The 25,768-nt window shown below is 40.1% G+C and overlaps 1 protein-coding gene across 2 annotated transcripts in view; it reads right to left on the bottom strand.

Moving 5' to 3' along the window:
* The window catches only part of sema6dl (sema domain, transmembrane domain (TM), and cytoplasmic domain, (semaphorin) 6D, like), a 368,382-nt gene that overhangs the window by 257,657 nt on the left and 84,957 nt on the right, over window positions 1–25,768 (bottom strand). For both annotated transcript variants that reach the window (XM_059952799.1, XM_059952802.1), the window contains exon 2: window positions 13,546–13,626. The gene's annotated coding sequence lies outside the window, so the exon portion shown is untranslated. The remainder of the gene's footprint in view (window positions 1–13,545; window positions 13,627–25,768) is intronic.

The following is a 25,768-nucleotide window of genomic DNA, read 5'->3' as shown; positions in this document are numbered from 1 at the left end:
AATATCCCTCTGGTGCTTCCTACTTCCTCCCCCTTAACTTTTTCCCCAACAATGATGCTTCTCTTCCTGCCCCCTTCTCACTCTTAATCCACAATGGAGACCCATATCAGCATCAGGTTTATCATCACTCACTATATCATGAAATTTGTTTTCTTTGTGGCAGAAATACAGTGCAAAAAGAAAATTACTACAGTTCTACACACACACAGTGTGTGTCTGTGTGTGTGTGTGTGTGTGTGTGTGTGTGTGTGTGTGCGTGCGCGCGCGCACCCCCCCCCCCCCCACACACGGCTCTGCAGGTGAATTTTAACTTTCACTGCTAGATGAGAAACAGACCTTTGCCACTGGCATCCTGTGATAAAGATAGCTTAGCTTATGCTTTTAATCTTTCACTACACACAATGGAGCAAACTGAAATACAATGTGACAAATGGACAATTTTACAGTCTTTTTCTTGAATCAAATATAAAAACTCTGATTTAGGAAAATTGCAGAGTTTATTCTTCAGGCTTCAAGAGTCAGAACAGTTAAACATGTGAATGGGGAAATAAACTGAAATGTGTTCATCCAATAATCAAATCAATGGGATCACTTTTTAAAAAAATTGCACGTAGTTTATTTAGTCAGGCCTTTGGAATTATCTTGTCCTTGAATCATTGCTCACATTTGCACTGAAATGCTGCCCATCCAACTTTCTTTCTTGAACCAAATGTAATCTATTAACATCTGCATTTCAATCTCTTCTCCCTTCCAAAATAACCTTTAAGGACTCTTTGCAGCCTCTGTGCCAGCTGATGACATCAATTCAAAACTGAATTCCAATTTTACTCAGTTAAACAAAGAGAAAACTCAAATCAGTGCCTTCAGCTACGTTGCACTTCAACCGCATCCTTATCACTAATTCCAGCCACCCTTTCCACTGTTTCCGAATTAATCAAACAGCCTGAAACTCATTTTTTCCAATTTATTTTCATTCATTTTGTTCAGGATCTGAGAACTATGACAGTAAGAATAAGCTGTACAGCCAATCCTTAAATTTTTAAGAAAGAGGTGGTGAGTTGCTACCTTGAATTACTAAGCATTTCTGGTGAAGGTTCTGCCAGAATACCGTTGGAGAGAAAGTTCAGAGTTTACACGCAGTGTCAATTTATTTTCAATTTACTATGTTGTATAATGTTGAGCAATAATACAAGTGATGTGTTTTTGTCCTCCTCTGTGTTAGGGTTCTTGTATTTGGGAATGAGCAGTCAAGACACATATTTCCATCACGTTTTGTAGATATTGCCCACCATAGCCAGTGTGCATTGGTGGTGTAAAAAAATGAATGCCTTTGGTGGTGAATGGGATACCAATAATGGGGACTACTTTATCCTTAGACAAAGCATCTTGAGTATTGGAGTTGAATCATCCAAGCAGGTTCATCACACTCCTGACTTGTATCCTGTAGCTAATGGGATGGCTTTAGGGATTTAGAGTCTAAATTAATAATTTACTACAGGTCTGAGTTTTTTTATGAAGCTGTAACATGGTGAACACCTGGTATTGAAGGTGGGAATATGTAATAGTAATACCTTTGAACATTAAGGTATCTGGTTAGTCTCACCCCTGCTGGAGGTAGTTCAGCAGTTTTGTGCTGCCAAGGTTACTTGACACTTAACTGAGTCATAAAGCAAGAAACAGGCCTTTTGGCGCAACTCATCCATACCAAGGCATCTACCTACTGCTAATCCCACTTTCCTACATTTGGCCCATTTCCCTCTACCCCTTTTGCTATCCATGCTCACGTACAAATGCTTTTTAAATAAACACTGTGACCCTGCCTGGAAAATCTGCCCCATCAGATCTCCTTTAAATATTTCTTTCACCTCAGACCCATGTCCTTTAGTTTTAGACTCTCCTACCCTTGCAAAAAGACTGATCATCTATCTTATTTTCACCCTCTTAATTTTATAATCCACTTGCACATCACCCCTCAGCCTCCAGTGAGGACAATCCTAGCCAATCTAATATCTCTATGTAACTAAGCCTCTCCAACTCAGGCAACATCCTTGTGAATTTCCTCCACACTCTTTCTCGCAGTGACTAAGGCAGCACACAATATTCCAAATGTGGTCTAACCAAGATTTTGAGTAGCTGCAATGCGATGTCCCAAATCCTATACTCAATACCCCAGCCAATGAATGCAAGCAAACCAAACACTTTCTTCATCACCTTATCCACCTGTGGGTTGCCAGTTTCACGGAGCTATGAGCTTTGCACCCCTGTCTCTCTGTACATCAACACTTCTAAGGTCCCTGCCTTTACTGTGTATGGTCTACTAGTGTTAGATGGCCTAAAATGCATTATCTCACACTTTTCTGGACTGAATTCAGTGAATGCCTGAATACACATCTGAATGCTGTCAAAGCCTTTTTTGTATGCAGGTATGGACTACTTCATTTGCTGAGCAGTTGCAAATGTAATTGAACATTGTGTGACCATTAGCAAACTTTTAACTTGTGAGAAAAGGGGAATCATTGAAACATTTTAAATTGGTTGACCCTTGAACACAAACCTAAGCAGTATGTACAGTGCAGTCCTGAGGTTCGGATGATTGGTCTCCAACAACCATAACCATAGATGTTTTTACAAGGTATGACTCAGACTTCTGGAGTGTTTTCTCTTTGATGCCCAATGCCTTCAGTTTTACCTGGGTCTGCAGTCAAATGCTGCTTTGGTGCCTAGAGCAGCCAAAATTACTTCATCCCTGGAACTCAATTCAATGGTCCACATTTTGGTCTGGACCTAGAGGTGCAGCCAAGTGGCTCTAGTGAAAACCAAACTGAACAGCTGACTGGTGGTGCTGTTAGCACCATCAAAGCAAGGTCCATTATTTTACTGATGATGAAAATACACTGGCAATTATTTGGATTAGATTTATCCTGCTTTGTAGTGAACGTGACAAACCTGGGCAATTTTCCAGTGTTGGACATACTCCATCTGTGTCCTGCTTTACTGAAGCTAAGCTTCAGAATACAAACTCTTCCCATCACAAAAGCCATCTGTATTTCCATATTCTTCTTCACATCTAACATTGCTAATGCCCTTCTCATTTTCATACTCAAAGTACTTTGGTTTTGCCTGCTCTCACAACCTGAATACTTCAGTTCAATCAAAAGTCAGGAATCCATATTCTACCCTACATCATATCTGCCAAATGAGATGGTCAAGTATTTTTGATCCAACTTCTAATAGGATACTTCCTTCATGACTTACATTGGCCCATTCAAACCCTAATGTTAAATTCTCTCGTAAGTTATAGCCTTACTCTTCCTAATCTCCATAGAACAAAGAACAGTAGAGCACAATGTAGACCCTTCAGCCCACAATGTTGTTCCATTGTTCCAACTATTAACCTGCTCTATGATCAATCTAATCCTTCCCTCCCTGTATTTTTCTTTCATCCTTATACTATCTCTTAAATGTCTCTAACGTATTTACCAGTTCAATCACCTCTGGCAGCACATTCCATGCACTTACTACTTTGTGTAGAAAAATCTACCTCTGACACCCCCAAACTTTTTTTTCAAATCACCTTAAAATTATGCTCTCTTGTACCTATTTCCATACTGGAAATAATGTCTGGCTGTTTATTCTATCTATGTCTCAGATCATCTTCTTCACCTCTATCAAGTCACCTCTCATTCCATTTCGCTCCAAAAAAAAGGATATCTCTAGCTCACTCAAACAACCTTCCCAAGACATGCTCTCTAATTCAGGTAGCATCCTAGTAAATCTCCTCGGCACCCTAGTTGGTTGTGGTGACTGGCAGTGCTCGCAGGGGTCAATGTTGTGTCCTTTCTATACGGAGACCGGAGCTGAACAATACTCCAAATGTGGTCCAACCATCATCTTATAGAGCTGCAACATTACCTTGTGCCTCTTGAACTCAGTCCCCAACTAATGAAGGTGAACACTCCATACACTTTGTTAACCACCCTATTAATTTGTCTGGCAACTTTGAAGGATCTATGGACATGGACCCCAAAATCCCTCTGTTCCTTCCCACTGCTAAGAATCCTGCCATTGACCTTGTTCTGCCTTCAAGTTCAACCTTCCAAAGTGCATCACTGAACACTTTTCCAAACTGAATTCCATCTGCCACTTCCCCACTCTGTTCTGCACCTTATCATTAGTTTCTTCTCTACCAATGTGACTCCTCCACTTTTTCAATTGTTTTAACCCCTGCACCTGTCCTGAAATGTGACCATGTTTTCAGTGGACTGGACCACATGCTTGAGTGTCCACACTTTGAATCACTTTCCTCTTGGTCTTACCCTCCTTAAAATATTTTAGCTAAGCTCTCTGTATCACCAGTTAACCCTGATGCATTATATTTTTAGAATATGCCTATCTTAAACAACCTAGGTTGTTTTGTTTTGTTTATGTTTATAAAGGGGAACAGTTGTTCAGTTTAGCACTACATGACATGCCATGCCATGACAAATTCTATAAATCTCTACTTCAACTATGCTTATGCCACTATCCATGAAAGAACTTGCATTCATATAAAGGTTAATTCCAAAGGACTTTGTTTCACTTTCATGCCTCGCTGACAAAATCTTTGCACAAAATGCCTCAGAAGCAACAGAATTATTGTCAACTGGGTAATCACAGTTAATAACAGCAGATTAATAAAATGAATCAATGGTGCAAGATTCTAATGCAATTTTTATTTGTGCATAGGCTTGATTCAAATGTATTCTTTGACTTGATTCAACTGGTATGACTTGATTCAACTGGTATTCTTGTTCAAGCTGGAGTAGGTATCGCTGTAAATACTCGTCACTGCCTGCTATGAGCAACATTGTAAACAAGTAGTCTTGTTTCTAAGCATGTTTTCAAAAAGCTTAGAATCCATTATTAAAACAAGATAGAGTCTATTATTAAAGATAAGTTTTCAAGGCACTTGGAAGCACACAATTAAGCAGTCCAAAGTCAACATGGCAGCATTAAGAGGAAATCCTGCCTAACCAATCTATTGGAATTATTTGAAGAAATAATGCATAGGGTAGACATTAAGTATTGTGAATATTGTTTATTTGGATTTTCAGGTCTTTGACAAGGTGGTGAGGCTGCTAAACAAGATAAGAGCCCATGGTATTACAGGAAAGATATGAGCATGGAGAAAAGACTGCCTGACTGGCAGAAGGCAAAGAGTGGAAATAAAAGGGGCCTTTCCTAGTTGGTTGTGGTGACTGGTGGTGCTCTGCAAGGGTCGGTATTGCATCTGCTAATTTTCACATCATATGTTAGTGATTTGGGTGATGGAATTGATGGTGTTGTGGCCAAGTTTGTTATGATACAAAGGTAAGTGGAGGGGGAAATAAAGTTGAGGAAACAGAAGGACTTGAACAGATTAGGAGAATGGGCAAACAAGTGGGAGATGGAATATAATGAAGGGGAATGTGTGGTCATGCATTTAGGTGCATAAGAAAGGCTTGGATTATTTTCTAAACTGGGAGAAAATTAAGAAATTGGAGGGCACAAGAGACTTGGGAATCCCAGTATTGGATTCCCTAAAGGTTAGTTTGCAGGTTGAGATGGTAATAAGAAGGGCAAATGCAATGTTTGCATTCATTCTGAAAGGACTAAAATATAAAAAGCAATAATACAATGCTGAGGCTTGGAAAGGCTACATGGTTAGAATACATTTGGGGCATTGTAAGCAGTTTTGGGCCCCATATCTAAAGGTTGACGTTTGAGGACCATTTGATGGCTCTGAGCCTTTACTCACTGGAATTTAGAAGAATGTTGGGGGAGGGGAACGACATCATTGAAATCTATCAAATAATGAAAGGCAGAGATAAAGTGGGTGTGGAGAGAATGTTTCCAATAGTGCGGGAGTGTAGAACCAGAGGACAAAGCCTCAGAATCAAAGAGTGTCGATTTAAAACAGAGGTAAAGAGGAATTTCTTTAGCCAGAGGATGGGGAATCTGTGGAATTCATTGCCACAGAAGACTATCTGTGGGTATATTTAAAATGTAGACTGAGAGGTTGTTGATTAATAATGGCAAAAATTACTGGGAGAAGGCAGAATGGTGTTGAGCTAGAAATAAACCAGCCATGATCGAATGGCAGACCCAGCCCAATTGTCTAGTAACAACCTTCTTTAATACAATATTTTTACTGCAGTACAAACTTCAAAGCCATTATCAAAGTGGTGTTCACAGAACTGATTCCCAAAGGAGGCTTTAAGGGAGACTACCAAAAATCCTGACAGGTTTAAGTGAATCTCAAACCAAAGTGAAAAATGATAGAAATGATTGGGAAGCAAATTTCAAGGCAGCTGGTACCAACTAAAAGAGCCATATTCCTTAAATTGGCAGTTTTGCTGTTAAAATTGCGATTAGTATTGTTTTACTAAGCTGTGTCTTTGGAATTTCAAGACTGTTCCTCTACCCTGTCCAGTCAGCCTTTGTTTTTTGAGGAAGTAGAATAGCTTGTGGTTATGTCTGGCCATATACTATATCTTCACAAATAACACAGCACAGGTGACTTGTATGTGATGCTATATTTGCTAAATTGAGCTAACCAGGTGAGTGGGAGATGTTGTACAGAGAGAGAGTGAGTTAATTGTAAAACTAGCAGTTGTGCAATCGCTTGAATAGTGTAAGATGTTCTCCTAAGAGGCTGTCTATTGCTGGGTTCTCAGGTGGATAAAGTGACTGATCTGGGATCCACATATTCTGGTGCAGTGTGGGCAAGAGCAAGTGGTGGCTGTGATTAGTGGTGGGGTCTTTGGGTTGTTCATTCCCTCATTTTGCACCTTCTGCTTGTTCTCTGTGGCAAAGCAGAGGTTGCTCTCATGTGGCGCAGATTGCTCTTGAACAGATTTCCTCCACTGAGTGCAATGCCTGCTTACTTTTTAAGATTTAATGTTGATTTTCTTCAGGCTGATTTTGATATTATCTTTGAAGTCTTTCCTTTGCCAATCACGGGTCCACTAACCTTCTTTCAACTGGAAGTTCAGGATCTGTTTCGGAGAAGTGAGTTAGGCATCCAAGTGATGTGACTCATTCATTGGCGTTACTTTATCATGTGGAAATGCTGTTCATGTTGGTCTCTTCCAATATGCTGGTGTTAGTGTGCCTGTCCTTCCAGTTGATCTTTAAAGTCTTTTGTAAGGCTCTTGGTAGTACTGTTTCAGGGCTTTCAGGTCTCAACTGTGGGTGATCCATGATTCAGCTCAATACAGTAATGTAGGAAGGATGACTGCTCTATAGACAAAAAAACTTCGTTTGGATCTGTAGATCATGGTCTTCAAAGACTCTACCTTATTACATAGGCTCTACTAGAACCACTCCAGCAATGGTTGTTGATCTGTGACTCGATGTCTGCTTTTGAGGAGAGAATTCTACCAAAGTAAAGAAAGTTATCTATGTTTTCAAGGGCGATATCATCAACTTCGATGGAGGGCTGGATAAGCAACTAATTGAGTGGTGGCTGATGTAGCATTTGTGTCTTTTTTTTTAAACTTCTACAAATCTACCGTGGAGAGTATTCTGACTGGCTGCATCACCATCTAGTATGGGGGACTACTGCACAAGATTAAAGTAAGTTGTATAAATTTGTAAAATTAGTCAGCTCCCATCATGGGTATTAGCCTCCGTAGTATCCACGAAATCTTCAAGGTACAGTGTCTTAGGAAGGCAGCATCCATCACTACGTACCCTCACCACCCAGGACATGCCCACTTCTCATTGTTTCTATCAGAAAGAAGGTACAGAAGCTGGAAGGCACACACTCAGTGATTCAGGAACAGGTTCTTCCCCTCTGCCATCAATTTCTAAATGGACTATGAACCCATGAACACTACCTCACTATTTTTTTTCTTTCTGTTTTGCACTTCTTACTTTAACTTAACTATTTAATAGACATATATATATATATATATGTGTGTGTGTGTGTGTGTGTGTATATATATATATATATATATATATATATATATATATATATACATACATACATACACACACACACACACACACATACATACACACACTTAGTGATTCAGTTTTTTCTCTATATTTATTTATCATGTATTTCATTATACTGCAACCATAAAGTTAATGAAGTTCACAATATACGCCAGTCATATTAAACCAGATTCTGATTCAGAACAAGACCCAGGGCACTATATACCTTGGCAAAGGATACATTGAAGGTTTTCTTCAATGTGCACTGTGAAGGCGTTGTTATCAGCATACAGAAGCTACATGATAGTGATGGTGCTGATCTGTTCTTCACCCTGAACTGGGTTAAGGTTGAAACGCCTGCTGTCCATTCTATACACGAATGGGATTCTCTCTGGCAGGTCTTGACTAATGATGGCAAATACAGTGGGTGCAATGTTACAGTTCTGTTTGATTCCTGCATCATCAGTAACCACTATTGCTGAGTATTGTGGCTGTGGTCATCATGCAGTAGCCTCACTATTCGTAAGTACTTGTCAGGACGGCTACAGTACATCTTGATAGTATATGCTAGATGGCTTGGCGGTCTACTGTGTCAAATGCCTTTGTCAAATATATGAAAGCCAAGTAAGGGTTGCTTTGTTCAAGACATTTTCCCTGTAATTGACAAGCAGTGAAGATCATATCTGTGGCACCTCCTGATAGGTAGAAACAACACTGTGATTGAAAAAGTACTTCTTCAGACAGCAGAAGGAGTTGGTTGACAAGGAAACTTGCAAGCAGTTTGCCTGTTGTTGACAGAAGGGAGATGCCTCTGTAATGCCACAATCTGCCTTGTCTCTCTTCTGGGCACTATCAGAGCATCACCGAGCTCTGAGGGCATTTGTTATTTTTCCCAGACCTTTAGGAGGAAGGCATGCATCTAGTTTAGGGCTGCTGCTCCATCTTCCTTAAGAATCCGTGCTGAGATCTCGTCAGGACCAGTGGGTTTATTGTTCTTCAGGCTCCTGTTGACATCATGGACCTCTTTCATACCGTGAGGTCCCTCCATGTCTTCTCTTACAGGTCTCTGGAGGATTTGGTTCAGTAGGCTTCAGTCACTTTAAGGAAACACGGTATTTAAATTAACAGCACTCTGTTAATGATATAATTTTATTTTCTTGGAGATATGGTTACAAGCAATTTGATACCCAATTATAACATCATAGTTCCTTCTGCATGTAACTATACAAGTTTCAACTGCTAAGAAAGTATTGTTAAACACTGCTTCCAAAGAAAATGCAAAGGAGCTCCTCTCTCCCTTATCCGAACTGCATGATAAGCCCATCACATTTTGTTATACTCAATGCATCCCTGATCATACAATACACTGAAGACATGCAGTATGTAGTTCCATTTTTTGTAGTCAAGATAGATTCTTGGCAATCATGATACAGAATCCTACTATTTTCCAGACTTAAAGATCCAAACCCAGCAACTCTGTTGGGTGTATTTGCCGGTGAGCGTTAACATATTTATATAATTTTTTCTGACTTGCCATATTAAAACAAATATGCAGTCACTAATTATTAAATAGTTGGTTTGCTTGAAGATCATATGAACACATCAATTGTCTGCCCTAATAGACTGACAACTGTAACTTTTGGTGTCAAGTTTAATCATTTGGATATTTGATGGTTTAGCAGCAGGGGTAAAGATCACTCTCCAAGATCAGAAAACCATGACTTGCAGAATGTACAGGCTCTGATGGTTGTTGCGAAGTTTGAAGTTGAACTGTGTGCAATTCAATAAAGTGTGCTTCTCCAACAGGAAATCAATTGATAATAATTTTATTGGTGTCTCTTATGGTACCACAGAAAGATTTAAGCTTTAAATCTATTCAAAATTTAAAGTCCAGATCCCAGATGTGAAATGGCCATGTGCAAACGCCTACTTTTTAAAATGCTACACATATTGCTTCTTTGGCATGCTCTAATCTGGTTTTCTTTTGAAAGAGTTTGATTCAATAATGTATTGGCAAAGTCTCACAAGCATTTTGTTCTGCAATGTTCTAGTTCAAATTCTTTACATTATGTCAATGCATGCAAATCCTCCAACAACAATCAGTGCTGGTTATAGATACAAGAGATTACACAGATGTTGGAAATCCAGGATAACACACAAAAAAAAACTGCTGGAGGAACTCAGCACGTCAGGCAGCATCTATAGAGAGGAATGAAGAATAGATGTTTAGAACCAAGATCCTTCATTAGGACTCTATTCGTTCTTGTCCTGATAAAGGGTCTTGGTCCAAAACAATAACTCTCTATTCCTCTTAACAGATGCTGCCTGACATGCTGAGATAGAGTTAGTTATAAAGAGGGTGAGTAGTAGTTTGTTCAGCCTGGACACAAGCTATCATGTGCTGAACTATCTGCACTTCATTACATCCACTAACCCATTCCTGTGGTCTACTTATTAACTATGGTAACGTAGATGGTCTCACGAGGCAGAAATACCCTTCTTTAATCTAGATCAGGGGTCCCCAACCTTTTTTATGCATGGACCCCCATCATTAACTGAGGGATCTGTGGACCCCAGGCTGGGAACCTCTGATCTAAAAGGACAGTGTACTTGTGTGCTGGTCTCAAAGAATCTGATTCTGAGGGTAGCATAGGACAATGAACCAATGCTCATTTTTGCACTCTGAAGCATTGGTTGGCTCACTTCTTTACATGGCACTGAAACAAATTTGATCATATATAAATTAAGATAATCACAATTCACTTCTGCCCCTGCCAGAGCACAGCAAGTAGTATTTCTCTATTTTTATTCACATATTCCCAGATACAAGGCCTAACTTTTATAACGACAACATAACATGACAGATCTAGCAAGCTCTGCTCAAATATATTACTGTGTTTTTATTATCCCTGGTGTTATAATTAACTACTGGCAATGGAATTTTTGTTCCAAAGCAATATAACTGTGACAACCACAAGTATCCTAGAGCTAGATGTACAGATCATCGAGCCTGATAAGCCGCAGAGATTTCTTTTCTTGCATTTGCTAGTTGCCTATGATTTAGGACAAGGGATTTGATGCAATAATCTCTAAATCTCTTAACTTACATCTTGTGCATATACTGTCTGAAGATTGCAAACTGGCATAAAAAGAGCAAAACCAAATAAAAGATTACTGACCTGTAGCATTAACTCTATTTCTCTCTCCACAGATGCTACCTGGATCTGCTGATTAATTCCAACATTATCTGTGCTTAATTTAGGTTTCATGGATCTGCAGTATATAATGTCTAGTTACAAGAGTGAAAACCAATTAGTTGTGTTGGTAATATAGGAGTAAACACCTTTGGCCACTAATGGTGAGTTGGCTATCGAAGCACTTCCGCAAATCAAGGTACAACATGAACCATTTCCTGTAAGGCACTGTTAATCAATATTATAGTGTATTTCCCTCCCTCTACTTTCATACCGACACAGAATTATACTGCCCAGTGGCACTAGCAGTGTGAATTGACCTCAGTAGTTCATTGAATATGAATCTGGATAGTGAATTCTGGCAAACAATTTAACATTGGAGGGAGTCACACATATTCTGAATATTAACATGTATGCACATGCACTTCTAAGAAATGGGCAAGATGCTGTGGGACTTTATGGGGCAGGAGTCAAAGCATGAAGCACAGATTGTGTTTTACTTCATCATCATTGGTACTTGGACAGCTGTGGGACAGTTCAATTTGACGCAGGTAGAGCACTGGATGTTGTCTACAAAGATTTTAATAACACATTTTCAGAGTCCCCCGTGGTAGGCTCAGCTGAGCGTTACAATACAGCATATGGGATCCACAGTGACTTGGCTATTTTAATTCAAAATTGGCTTGGCCATAGAAGACAAAGAATTGATGGGTCTGGAGGTCCATGTCTGGGGGCATTCTGGGGGGGGGGGTCCATAATGTCACACTTTGCAGTAATGATTTGGATGAAAATATAAATGGGTGGTTTAGTAAGTTTTCGGATTGCACAAAGATTGATGTCCTTGTGGAACGGATGGAAGGCTGCCAAAGGATACAGCAGGGTATACTGTAAGTCATCCGCAGTTATGAGCAGAGAAATTGCAAGTGAAGTTTAATCTTGGCAAGTGTGAGGTGCTGCACTTTTGAAGATCTGATGAAAAGGAAAATTAGAGTTAATGGCAGGTCTCTTTACAGTGTTGATGTACAGAGGGATATTTTAAGTGCATTGCCCCCTGACTGTGGCCGCACAAGTTAACAGGTTGGTAAAGAAAGTGTGAGGCATGCCAGCTTGTATTGTTGAGGCACTGAGTCAGCAAGTTATGTTGCAGCTTATAGATGGATTATTTCATTCAGTTCTTGTTACCGCTTTATAGGAAGGATGCGGAAACAAAAGAGAGGGAGCAGAAAAAGCTTGAGCGGAGTGCTGCCTGGATTAAAGGACAAGCGCTATTAGGAAAGACGGGACAAACTAGGGCTGTTTTCTTTGGAGTGGCAGAGGCTGAGGGGAGACCTGAAAGACATTTATAAGGTAATGAAAGGCATAGATAAAGTAGCAGCTGATATAATTTTCACCATGGTTGAAATATCGAAGAACCAAGGGCATGCATTTAAGAGGAGGGTGGCAATGTTCAGAGGTGTGCAGACCAAGCTTACTTTTAAAACCATGGAATGGCAGATACCTGGAATGCACCGCCAGCCGTGGTGGTGGAGGCAGATGTGATGGAGGCATTTAAGGGCCTGTTAGATAGATAAATCCACCAAAAGGACCTCAACCTTGTTGTGGTTTGGAGGCTAGCATGCCTCAATGGTCCAGAGAGCAATGTTGATTGGAGTTAGGTCCCAAGCAAAACAGGTCACTAGGGTAGACTAAGAGTGGTCCACCAGTCCTTTGGTTCAAGGCTCAGCTCAGGGCTATCAACCCTGACTGGTAAAACAATGGAAAGAGCAATGAAGAATCCTTCTACATCTGAATGAAACAGTATTCCTGAAACTCCATCCAGGACTTGCATAACTGACAGTAGTGAAAACAGAGAGGAAGTTACTGACACGATGAAGGAAGCCCTGAACACCGCCAGAGATGAAGGACCTTCACTGCTGCCCTAAACACCAGTGGCATAACAGGCAGTAAGTAAATAGGATAGATACATGAATGCGCAGAGAATGAAGGGAAATGGACCATGTACAGCCAGAAGGGATTAAGTGTCATTAGCTTAATTTGTTCGGCACAACACAGTGGGTTTAAGGGCTGTTCCTTTGCTGTACTGTACTGTTCTAGGCTCCATAGTGTTTTCATCCAATAGTGTCAGTGGCAAAGCTCTCAAATCCCTTCATTCGGTTGTTTTGCCCACACAAGTATGCATTGTTCCAATTTTTGTAAAGCAGACAAAATTATTCTACAAGTTTGAATTGGTTGTGTCAATGAATCATTAGCCAATACACCTTCCAGTCACGATGACCTCAGTGCGCCAAACCCTGCAGGATTCTTTCAAATGTTGTAAACTTTGCTAAACAGTTTTAAGCAACATAATATGAGACAAAATACGTGGTTATTACAAGTCTGTAACATGTCTTACCAGCTGAAATGGCCCTGAAGAAGCTGGCTCTGATGTGAACAAGGCTCAAGTTCATACAAGCTCAAACAGTAATGTTCCAGTCTGGAATGAAGAAACAAAAGCTCATGATTTAACAAATCCTCCACTGGTCATAAGGGTGCAGTGCCTGCACGCTAGTTTCTTTGGAAAAGTCAAACACAAGCCTTATTGTGTTCCTGCCAAATATATTCAGGATACACCACTTAGTTTTTTAATCATACTCATAAAAATGCAATGCAATTCACGCAAGGTAAACATTTAGAACTGTTTCTCAGTAGCACCCACACAAGGAGACATCATTAATGTTTAATAATGTTTAATAATTAGACAACACCCATGTTGTGGCAGAGTAGAACTTGTCACGCGAATATCAAATTGGCATGCATACCCATTTAGCTCTCAAGAAAGATTTCTTCTCACAATACTATTCCCTGAATTCCACACTGTTGTAAACATTATTTGGATGGTTCAATAATCAACTCCAGTACAATAACATTACTTTTTTAAAAAGAATTTACCCAACACTGGAGAAAAATTAGCAGAGTAAAATTGAATGAATTCAAATGAGTTTATGGAATTTCCAAATTTCATACTGAGGCATTAATTCCGCATGCTCATGCTGTGTTTAAACATCTTTATCCAGAGAAGTCTTTGATCTTCATTTCAATGCATCCGCACCAATAAAAAAAACATTTGCGGAAAGCTGGCTGGACTGTGTAAAAGTCTCATAAAAGTATAAGATGAGGGTGAAAAATGACTGGAGTTAAAACATATCCATGTTCAAATACTGTACATTTTAGTGACAGAGTGCAAGTGCTTACATGAAGACCTCAGCTACAACATTTAGTTATCAAAAAGTAGTAAAACATTGCTGGAAAAAGCCAGATGAATACAAAACACTAACGTAATAATGGTGATATGCTGGCGTCCAAGAAGGGAAAGTCTCAAAAATAAGCTCCAAAATAGAAAGCAAGGTTAATGGTGAACCCCAGGTTGCGATCCACAAGTAATTGTCACAAACTACAGTGAAAATAATATAGGCAACTATTTTTGTTTGAAAGTAGCATTTACAAAACGATAGTAAACTTACTTTGAATTTTGAGCATTGACCAACTAAAAATTGGAGTGATTGGGGTAGTGACAAAGAAAATTCTGAAAAAAAATAGCATCCACATTTATGTATATGTTCATGCCTTCTGAAGTCAGAAGGCAATGGCATACTGCATACATCCCTAATAAAGCAGAGAATAGCCTACTAGGAACAAGAGTTGCATTACAATATAGACAAAAGCCCTCTTTTCTGGTATCTAAGCACCACTAATGATTTGAGCAAGTAGTCAAAGTCATTTTCAACTTCTTGAATACAGCCTAACCTTTGTTGAATAAATAGTGATCAATAATCACCTCTGTGCAAATAATGTTGGTAATTTTAACTTGTTTAAATCTGAAGGCATGAAGGCACAGAATTTTTGTTGTTTGGTTGTTCACAGAAATCTGGAAATCATAGTAAGTCACAAACAAGAGAAAATCTGCAGAAGCTGGAAACCCAAGCAACACACAAAATGCTGGAGGAACTTAGTAAGTCAAGCAGCATCTATGGAAAAAAAAGTACAGTTGACGTTTCGGGCCAAAACACCGACTGTACTTTTTCCACAGATGCTGCCTGGTCTGCTGAGTTTCTCCAGCATTTTGTGTGTGAATCACATTGAAGTGGTTACTTTCAAGTTTAAAAAAAATACTGGTAACCAATAACAGACCAATGTTTTCCTAGTTCTAATTAGTTTTTCATTAGGATGACTCAGAGGGCAGAGCATTGTCATGATGGTGCTAATCGGCGACTCCTTTGCTTGCCTCTTCGGAAACAGCTCTATTTCTATCTCTCAGGGCCTCACACCCAGCCACTTTTTGATATACCAAGGACGTGGCCTGGAAGACTAGTGCACCTTCAGGGTGCTGGAATTCCATGGCTCTGGCGATGGGCTGATTCAAAGACGATGCCCCTGATTGAGGCGTTGCAGGAGAACACAGAACATCGGGAGCAGCAGGTTAGCTGCTGGCTGTGTGCCCAGAGGCCTAAACACTCTGGGCACAGAGCTCGGAAAAAGCGACGCAACACCATAAATCAACGAGTTGTTTGTTATGTCTCCCCTCTTGCTGGGAAAAGAGGACACCTCCTTTTCCCTTGCTAGGGAGGGAGAGAGCCTGTGGTATGTCGAATTACCGGGTGAATGAGTAGTCTTTGGGGTACTGCAAGTCTGTGAGCTTATTGATGCTTTGCTGCACGCTTGAGTGCTCGGTGGGGGGCGCTGATGCTCTATTGCTGGTGGGAGAGGTCATTTCCTTGCTGCTGCTTGTGTGTGGGTGGGGGGAGCTGGGGGGGGGGGCTTTGGGATTCTAATGTTTTAATTGTCACTCATTTTGTGGGCCACTCCTCTGTTGTGAAGAAAAAGAATTTCAGGATGTATATTGTATAGATTTCTCTGACTTTAAATGTTCCTATTGAATCTACTGTACAATTACCTTATTCAACATGTACATTTACATGTATTAGGAATTTGCTGTGGTGTGTTGGTCAGGGCGCGACATGTAATACAGAACAACAACATTCAACAATTATAAAGAAAAAATATAGAAAATAAAGTTAGAGGTTAAAGTATAGTTATGGAATAAAATAATAACAGATACAATAACATTGAGAAGAAGCGTTAATTCACATGGGGGATTGCATTTTAGAACCAAATGCCACTTATTTTATACTTCAAAAAGCCACTTAGAAGGAAACAGATCCTCTCTGTCACAAATACAACTGTATACAGTTCAAATGAACTTGACCCATGTAAAGATTAATTTAACTATAGTTGTAATTCACAGCCCTGTTAATGAAGATAGGAAATACCCAAGTAGGATTGTGTAATGGTATTGGGTTTGCTGAATGTGAATTCTTAAACTCAGATAAAGATCTTAAGCTCCATCCGATATAGATAGGTGCTGGTATCTTCACTAAAAGGAGGTTGTACAGCAACTACCCAATCTTCAAAGACTAATTCCCTTCCTTGGTTATCCTCCATGGTGAGATTAGGTGCCAATACCGACTATTGGAGTGGTGGGTCCCATTTCCCTAACAAGAAGGGGATACTTCCAGCTAACAAAGTAATTTAGACACAGTTAATTTTCAGTGACACATGCTTAAATACAAACGACATTCTTAAAACACATTTAAAACTCAGAGAATTTCTATCTTTAAAAAAAAAGACTTCTAAATTACAGATCATTTCTAATCACAAAGGATTTCCAAATTACAGGTACAATTCCTATAAGCCAAAAAGACACATCCATGAACTGCAACTGAACCAGTTGCTCAACACAGAAATGGAACTCAGAGGAATAGATTCTAGTTCACCTTCTGTTTCTGTTATGATTTTTGATGTTCCTGGACCACTCCCAGAAATCCTGAACTGTTAGCTGCATGTATACTGTTTCTCTGCCACTTGGATGATTTCACACAGATGTGATATTCTTTCAGATACCTTTTACCACAAGCAATTCATAAGCTTCTGAAGACATAGATCCCAGGGATCCACAACTAATGTTGTGAAGCTGACTCCATTAGTACACAAAGCTTCCAAATTATTAATATATCAGCTACTTAAAATGCTAAGTAATATTATCAATCTGGTCTGCAAGCTTCCTTGAACTAAACAACTTAGCCAGCATTGACTGCTTTGAGCAATCCAAATTAAATAACACATCGTCTTGCACGCAAACACGAGAAAATCTGCAGATGCTGGAAGTTCAAGCAACACACACAAAATGATTGGGTAGATGGAGTTCATCAGCCTGGAAAGGCAGTCCATCTAAGAGAGGGGAAAACTCTGATTTCAAACCTCTGATGCCTTGCGGCCATACCCATTCATGGAAAAGGCTTCAGGAGTAAACCCTGAGGACAAATCCGGAGCTGAAGTCCCTAAGGCAGTCCGACGTTGCCTTCAAACTTGTTCTGGCAACTCCTGCGATGACACTGATATCAAGTTGTATCGGCCCTTGTCCTTCCCTTGGACAATATCAGTGGAGTGGAGAGGGAGACTTGCTGCTTGGGCAACGGCCAGTCTTCCATACAACCTTGCCCAGACCTGCGCCCTGGAGAAGACTTTCCAGGCACAGATCCATAGTCTCACGAGACTAACGAATGCCGTACACAAAATGCTGGTGGAACGCAGCTGGCCAGGCAGCATCTATAGGAAAAAGTACAGTCGATGTTTCGGGTCGAGACCCTTCATCAGGACTAATGGAAAAAAGAGATAGTAAGAGATTTCAAAGTGGGAGGGGGAGAAGACCTGAAATGATAGGAGAAGACAGGAGGTGGAGGGATGAAGCTAAGAGCTGGGAAGTTGATTGGCAAAAGGAATACAAGGCTGGAGAAGGGGGGAGTATCATAGGACAGAAGGCCTAAGGAGAAAGAAAGGGGAGCACCAGAGGAAGATGGAGAACAAGCAAGAGTTATTGTGAGAAGGTAAGAGAGAGAGAAAAAAAATAATAAATATTAAAATTAAAAATTAGGGATGGGGTAAGGAGGGGAGGAGGGGCATTAATAGAAGTTAGAGAAATCAATGTGCATGCCAACAGGTTGGAGGCTACCCAGACAGAATATAAGGTGGTGGTCCTCCAACCTGAGTGTGGCTTTATCTCGACAGTAGAGAAGGCCATGGATTGACATAATCGGAATGGGAATGAGGAGTGAAATTAAAATGTGTGGCCACTGTGAGACCCTGTTTCCTCGGGCAGACAGAGCGTAGGTGTTCAGCAAAACGGTCTCCCAGTCTGCGTCGGGTCTCACCAATATACAGAAGGCCACACCTGGAGCACCGGACACAGTATATCACACCAGCAGACTCACAGGTGAAGTGTCACCTCACCTGGAACGAATGCCTTGTACTGCAGTTCCTCAGCAGTTAGACCAGGTGCAATGGGGCCAACAAACCTCCTATATAGACATTGCTTGCTTGCAAAGTTCAGTTTTTAAATTTTCAAACTGATCACTACTTGTCAGTTACATTAAGAACTGAAGACTAACCCGAAACTAAACAACAAACATCGGTTGAAGTTTAACATATTCAAAAACAACCGTTTGATCTTCACAAGTGGCAGCTGCTGTTTAGAAAGCTGAGCTTGGAAGAAGATCAGGGCAATGAATATCCATCATCCTGTGTGGTACCTGACAGTAAATTGGTTACGTCTGCAGAATTTATATCATTTTGATGGCCTCTGAAATACAGATGTCAATCTACACTCAGTAACCACTTTATTGGGTACAAGAGTGGAACCCCGTATGGTCTTCTGTTGTTGTAGCCCACCACTTCATGGTTTGAAGTACTATGCATTCACAGATGCTCCTCTGCACACCACTGTTGTAATGCATGATTATTTGAGTTCCTGCTATCTTCCTGTCAGCTTGCACCAGTCTGACCATTCTCTTCTGTCCTCTCCCATCAACAATGCATTTTTGCCCACAGAATTGCTGCTCAACATATTTTTTGCACCATTCTCTGTAAACTCTAGACACTGTTGTGCATGAAAATCCCAAGAGATCAGCAGTGTCAAATGGCCTCATCTGGCACCAACAATCATTCTACAGTCTAAGACACTTCGATCACATTTATTGTGAACTACATATACCTGTCTGGACACGCCCCCTGCTGACTGCTCCTGTGGCTCCTCCCACAGACCCCTGTATAAAGGCGATCAAGGCCTGAGCCCGGCCTCTCAGTCTCCAGGATGTAGTATGGTGGTCACTCACTGCTTGTTCCTTCTTCCAGTCAATAAAAGCCGATATCTCGCCTTTACGTCTCAGAGTGAGTTATTGATGGTGCATCATTTCCCATTCTAAATTTTAGTCTGAATAACTACGGAACCTCTTGACCATGTCTGTAATATTTTATTCATTGAGTTGTTGCCAGATGATTGGCTGTTTAGATATTTGCATTAACGAGCAAATTAACGTGGCCGCTGAAGGTATGCTACAACACAAAATGCTGGAGGAACTCAGCAGGCCAGGCAGTATCTATGGGAAAAAAAGTACAGTCGACGTTTCCATAGATGCTGCCTGGCCTGCCAAGTTCCTCCAGCATTTTGTGTGTGTTGCTTGGATTTCCAGAATCTGCAGACTTCTCTTTTTTGAAGGTAAGTTACAGCTTATAGAACAGACCACTGCTTAAGCTAGTGTAAGGTAGGCATTAAATCTTTACTCAGTTGTATTTTTCCTTAACTGGAAAGATCAGATGTGAATATTTTGATCTTAGCAATCAGACTGCTCACCTATAAATCTTATCAAAATGAAATAAGAGTTATTATTATGGTTTCTACTGACATTTGCCCATTCTACAAAGCTTCTCAAGTTACCCTTAATATTATGTGCCTATTCAAGATAAAGTAATTCCACTACACTACATCAGCTGCAGCGATCAGTTAATCCCTTGCGTAAATAAATATAGACTTCAATTTATTCTACAGAGCAACAAAATGAATCATCTTGCTAATGGGAACCTGGCATTTTTGATCCCAACTGGAATCGACAAATTATGTTGAAAACATTGACCTTTTTAACCTAGTGTTACTCAATGATAATGACGTTATTTCAAGTCATTTGTCACTGAATTGGAAAAGCACCTTGTATGGTGCCTTAGTACAGATTATATGCCTTTTAGGATTTTCTATGTTGTAATCACTGCTGAGGGGTGGACAATATTGCCCCAATCCACTTATTTCTTCTTCTTTGGACAATACTTTCACCACATGAATCAATTAAGTGAATCTCCTCTACATTGTTTCAAGAACAATTACGCACCTAGGTTAAATGGAGGGCTGGGATCTTTGCTTCAGTCTTTGAAGAAGCCGTATCATGTACTGAACATGAGATTCTGCAGTGCTCAGATTTTCCAGAGCAACACACAAGATGCTGAAACAATTCAGCAGGTTAGGCAGTGTCTATGGAGGGGAATAAACAGTTGACTTTTCGGGTATCAGTATCATTTTAATCAGATATAATATCAAAAATAAACATATGGACCTCATTACCTCGCTGTTCATTAACTACAAAGCTTTCAAGAGTTTTGTTTCTGAACTGCAAAAGTACCTCATTTCATGACTTAAGATCCACATGTAAAATTAAAATGCTTATTCACTGGAATTTATAAGGCAGGTGGTTTCTCACATTAAAACACTTTGCTCTGACGTACTTTGATCAATGAGAAAAGAGTTTTTTGACACCTCTAAATTAGGGGTTGCCAACCTTTCTTATACTGTGGACCCCAAACATTAACCAAGTAGTCCATGGATCCCAGGTTGGGAACCCCTACTCTAAAGCCACAATATAAAGAAAGCCTGGTCACTACAGGGTGCACAGTATAAATGGCCTACTAGTTATTAATTCCCAATGCCCAGCAATCCAAACATTTCACCAAACAACATCACTGTATTTAAACTGTCTGGCTAATAGTTTAGAAACACAGAAAACCTACAGCACAATACAAGCCCTTCGGCCCACAAAGTTGTGCCGAACATGTCCCTACCTCAGAAATTACTAGACTTACCTGTAGCCCTCTATTTTACTAAGCTCCATGCACCTATCTAAAAGCCGCTTATCATATCCGACTCCACCACTGTTGCGGGCAGCCCATTCCATGCACTCACCACTCTCTGAGTAATAAACTTACCCCAACATATACTCTATACCTACTCCCCAGTACCTTTGACCTACCAAAATGAACCACTTCACACTTATCTGGGTTGAACTCCATCTGTCACTTCTCAGCTCAGCTTTACATCCTATCAATGTCCCACTGTAACCTCTGACAGCCCTCCACACTATCCACAACATCTCCAACCTTTGTGTCATCAGCAAACTTACTAACCCATCCCTCCACTTCCTCATCCAGGTCATTTATAAAAATCACGAGGGGTAAGGGTCGCAGAACAGATCCCTGAGGCAATCCACTGGTGACCAACCTCCATGCAGACCACGACCCGTCTACAACCACTCTTTGCCTTCTGTGGGCAAGCCAGTTCTGGATCCACAAAGCAATGTCCCCTTGGATCCCATGTTTCCTTATTTTTTCAATAAACCTTGCATGTACCTTATCAAATGCCTTGCTGAAATCCATATACACTACATCTACTGCTCTTCCTTCATCAATGCATTTAATCACATACTCTAAAAACTCAATCAGGCTTGTAATGCACGACCTGCCCTTGACAAAGCCATGCTGACTATTCCTAATCATATTATACCTCTCCAAATGTTCATAAATCCTGCCTCTCAGGAGCATCTCCATCAACTTACCAACCACTGAGGTAAGACTCACTGGTCTATAATTTCCTGGGCTATCTCTACTCCCTTTCTTGAATAAAGGAACAACATCCACAACCCTCCAATCCTCCGGAACCTCTCCCATCTCCATTGATGATGCAAAGATCATCGTCAGAGGCTCAGCTATATCCTCACTCGCCTCCCACAGTAGCCTGGGGTACAGTTTGAAAAAGAACTTAAATGCCCCATTTAACTATTTCTCCATTTAACATAATAAGAAGATATTTTGTGAAAGTCAACAAGTACAAAACAGTGAATCACTTCAATTGTAAGTCAAGCACTTTGTTACAATGCATGTCACAGAGCCAGCAGCAACACAATCACTGCCACAGGACCACAGACAAGCAACACTAAAATAAAAGTGTTGAGGAATCAGAACAAATCTATATTCACTTGCATGAATGTTCTTTAAAAATGGGAACAAAAGCAAAAAAAATGCTGGTGTAGGTGTATCTGTGGAGAAGAAACAAGAGTGAAACATAAACACAAGGAAGTCTGGTTATGCTATTAATCCAAAAAACAACACACAAAATACTGAAGGAACTCAGCACGTCAGGCAGGTTATATGGAAATGAAAAAACTAGTAATGTTTCAGGCCAAGACCCTCCTTCAGAACTCACTTGCTTTTAATTTTGCAGTTGAATCCAGACCTACCAAGTCATATGGGCTCTTCCGGATTTTGTTTCAGATTTCCAGCATTTGCAATTTTTTGACATTTATTTGATTAGAAACTGGATAAACGCTACAGGCGCCCGTCGTCCTTCACAATTTCATGTAAGTGAACAAATCTCAACTATGAACAGTAATTGTACAGAATAGATTGTTAAAATATTTACAAGAAAGATGTAAACAATGATCGCACAGCAGGAGAATAATCTGGCTAGAATTATTGACTTCAATACAGATCAGCACTAAAAATAAAACAAAAAGTATCTTTAGGGATGCATTATATTTATTCAAAATTATTAAGAGAAGCATGGGATTACATCAGTGAGGCATTGGTAATTAAATGAATGCTAGCTCGATCATGTAGATTTGAAAGAATTACCTTTTTTAAAAAAAATAATAAAATCAGTTCAAAACAGCAGAAGACAAATTGTATTTGTATCAATACCAGATAAAATAATGAAATGATCAGCTTTTCATGAGGGTGATTTTGTAGTGTAAAAAAACGCAAGCCAAAGATTGAGAAGGGGAATTTGTGCCTAACAAACATCCACTTTTCATCCCTGAGGAAATAAATTCTTAAATACTTTGAAAAGCCTTAAACACACTGCACATTCTCTTCCAAGGTATACAGAATAGAGGAAGTAAGACATTGCAGAAGAGCAAGGCAGAGTTACAGGAAAATTACGGGGAACTTTGGATCTTCCAGTTAATAAAGGAAAAGTCATCTTAATGAGGAAGAGAAGAAAGAAAAACATAGCATTAAAATCAAGATAATGAGATGGAATATGAAGCTAAAATGGCAAAAGGCAAATTACATCTTACACTAAATTATTTTTTCATACAAAGTCTGATCAACAAGTGGACTAGAATTGAAATGGAAGGTAGAGTAGTGTAGTGGTTAATACAAAATACAATCATTTTACAGTGATCACTGATCAGGGTATGATTCCCACCACTCCCTGTACATTCACTCCATGAGTACATGTGTTTCCTCCAGGTGCTCTGTTTTCCTCCCACATTTAAAGGGCATATTGTTAGGGTTAGTGAGTTGTGGGCATGTTACATTGGTATCAGAAACATGGCAACACTTGCAAGTTGCCCCAGCACATCACCAAAAAAACAGTGACACAGGCAACTCATCTTTCTCTTTCTTAATCAAATAGGAGGGGGGAGCCACACTCTGTTTGTTAAGAAATAATCTTTGGGACAATGGAAGTGCTTTCCTAGATGATGAGTGATTCAATTTGAGTTCCCCATCTAAAACTTTTTGTCTATATATTCTTTGGTGCTGGTACTTACTAATGAAAGTAACAATGTTGGAGTTACTAATCAAACATCCTCCATCGTAATAACATTAGGTGGAATTACGATGCACAAAAATGCACAGGCTATGGTACACTTTGACTTGCTGGAGACATTGAACTTTCATTTTTATCTGCTGTTTTTTTAAGTCACAAAGACATCCTCTCCGACATTCCTTCAAGTGACTTCAATGCTGTCTTCTCCTTCCACCACCCCCCCCCCCCCACCAAGATACTTGCTGTACTCTGACTATAGGATTTCAGTTCTATTTTGGCTCTTTCGCTCACCTCTATTTTTCTGCTGCTCTCTTTACTGTATTCTTGCGGCTTCCTGAACTTAATACTTCTGCTGCCAATTTCCACCCTGATGTCATGTTCATACTGTCCAGGTCGGATTTTCCCGTCCTTTTTTGACATTTCTATCCTTATCTCAAGAGGTGGCTAGTAAGCAAAAACCATTTTAATCTTATCAACTCCCACAACTAACTCATCTATACCAGCTCCCTCTCTGCACGCTGCAAAGACACACCAAAGCCTTCACAATGTCACTCAATTTTGATTACCCAAGGCCTTCCCTCTGTCACAGCTGACCGAGCTTTCAACCGTATTTCCTTTTCCCTTCTACCACAAGAGCACAGGAGAAGCATGGTTGTTCTCATTTTCCAACATAATAATGTGCACATTCAATGGATCATGCCCCTTAATCCAAAGAATGGGTACCACAGTAGCGTAGCAGTTAGCAAGATACTATTGCAGTTCAGGGCGTTCCAGAGTTCTGATTTCAATTCCTGCACTGTCTGTTAGATGATTTATGTTTTTCCCATGAACTGCGTGGGTTTCCTCTGGGTGTTCTGGTTTCCTCCCAAAGCACAAAGACATAGCAGTTAGCAGGTTAATTGGTCATTGTAAATTGTCCTGTGATTAGGACAAGGTTAAATAGGAGGGTTACTAGGTGGTGCAGCTCATTGGACCAGAAGAGCCTGTTCCATGGTGCATCTCGAAATAATGAACAAATAAAATAAATAATCAAATAATCCCACCTCCATCATATTCCACCAGAGATATTCTCCCCTCCCTTCTCCTTTCTGTGTTCCAAAGGGATAATTTTTCGCCACAATGTCCTCGTCTACTCCATCATCATCATCACCAATACTCTGCTATTCACGGAGCTTTGCAATGCAAATGCAGGAAATCCAATACCTGTTCTTTTGCTCTCTTTCGCCACACTCAGGTTCCCAAGTCAATGCAGCAATTCACGTGTATTTCTTCCTAACTCGTACCTGATGTGCTTTCTTTTGCACTAAAGGTGAATTCAGATTGAGTGAATGCTTTGCAAAATACCCCCAATTTAGTCAGTAAGGGTGGCTGAGCTTCCAGCTTCCTGTCACTTCAACTCTCCTACCTCATCCTCACTCACTCACTCCACTTTGACTCCTACATTGCTCCAACAGTGCGTTACATCTCATCTTCTATCTAGGTTACCTTCAGAGTTAAACATCAGGTGCAAGGTTGATTTTAACAGTATCAGATAAACTTTTCTTCAGTCTCAGTAAGGGAGGTGGTACAGGATCTGAAGGTCACAACCTCAACAATTCAAGAACAGTTTCTTTTCCTCCATCATCAGAGTTCTGAACAGTTCATGAAATCTATCTTATTGTTCCTTTTCCTTGCACTACTCTTTTATGTTTGTAACTTTATACCCTTATACTACATTGCTGCTGCAAAGCAACAAATTTCACAACCTATAAGTCAATGATAATAAACCTGACTCTGATGTGACGATGGCTTTCTGTTCCAACTTTCTCTTCCCATCTCCAAATGTCTGTTTTAAAGTAATTGTTACCTTTGCAATTTTCAAAGATATTCTATTTTC

Source organism: Hypanus sabinus, chromosome 28 (assembly GCF_030144855.1).
Source record: "Hypanus sabinus isolate sHypSab1 chromosome 28, sHypSab1.hap1, whole genome shotgun sequence".
Lineage (NCBI taxonomy): Eukaryota > Metazoa > Chordata > Chondrichthyes > Myliobatiformes > Dasyatidae > Hypanus > Hypanus sabinus.
Note: the sequence above shows the minus strand (reverse complement) of the source record. Positions and strands in the feature narration are given on the sequence as shown.